The sequence below is a fragment of the Charadrius vociferus genome, unplaced genomic scaffold (assembly GCF_000708025.1).
Source record: "Charadrius vociferus isolate BGI_N301 unplaced genomic scaffold, ASM70802v2 scaffold62, whole genome shotgun sequence".
NCBI lineage: Eukaryota > Metazoa > Chordata > Aves > Charadriiformes > Charadriidae > Charadrius > Charadrius vociferus.
The window spans coordinates 6177869-6179071 of NW_009647419.1; positions in this window are offsets into that span (position 1 = coordinate 6177869).

Consider the following 1203-nt stretch of genomic DNA (forward strand, 5'->3'; position numbering starts at 1 on the left):
TAGCCTTTTGAGGACAGACATTGTCATTCATTGTATGCTTTACAGTCTGAAACACAAAACGACCCACTTCTCAGCTGGCATTTAAACATTACTGGAGTAAAAGAGAACAACAACAACAATAAAATGTTTTAATAAACTAGAACCAGTTAGTTTTATTCATTTATTTCCTTGCCATGGCAGTGAATCAAAACTTCCATTATTTGCATATCACAAGAAGTCTTTTTTCTGAAGCTGGGAAAACTGCCAATAGCATTGATTTCCTGGGATTATTTTTTGCTGGGCCATAAGCCTTTAGAGTTACCACTCCCAGAGCTGAGCTTGAGTGACAAGAGACATGTTCTGTTCTTGTACAGATAGAATGCAGGGAAATCCAGACAGAGAGGAACATTTCAAAAGGCAACCTTCCCTCAAGATACTTTAAGTAGGATTTGGTGCATGTTTAAAAATATAGTTCAGTTCAGTAGTCTGTCAACTCTAAAGAAAAGTACGTTCTCAAAAATTACCATCAGGGTGTAAATAGACAAAACTGACCAAATGGAAAAAAGGATGGCTGAAATCTCAGGAGTCTCCCAATTAGTATAAGAAATGCCAGAGGGAAGAGGGCATCGGACAAACAATTTTAAATATGACCAATGATATGCACGAAGACAAAAAGAGTTTGGGAATGAGAGTTTGGAATTAGAAACTGAATTTGAGAGGAAACTAAACTGAGAGAGTTTAATGCTTCGAAGTGAAGGGGAGTGGAACATCTTCAGCCCAGAACCCTTAAAGAACTGGCAAATGAATCTGCTGCCAACTTCAAGTTGGCAATGGCACAAAACTGTAAAGAAGAAAATGCAATGCCTTTAGGTAGAAAGAAAAGAGAAGTACACTGGGAAGTAAGAAATCCATGGATCAGACCTTGAAAGTACGTTAAGAATTAAGAAAGAAAGAATCATTGAAGAGTCTGAGGAGTAAGACATTACGTAATAAGGGCTTATCAAATGTAGGTACTACCAGGATAATCTGATTTCTTTCTGTGATTTTTTTTCCTATGCAAAGGAAACACATCTGATCTTATCTAGTCAGAATTACGTAAGTGATTTCAGTTATGAAGCTGTGTGAGGAATTACTAGTTCTGTGCGAGAAGATGTAAATTAGCAAATTGTTAAGAAGGTGGCTGAAGTTAGACCAAAAAAAAGGGTACTGTTAGAACAAGAATTG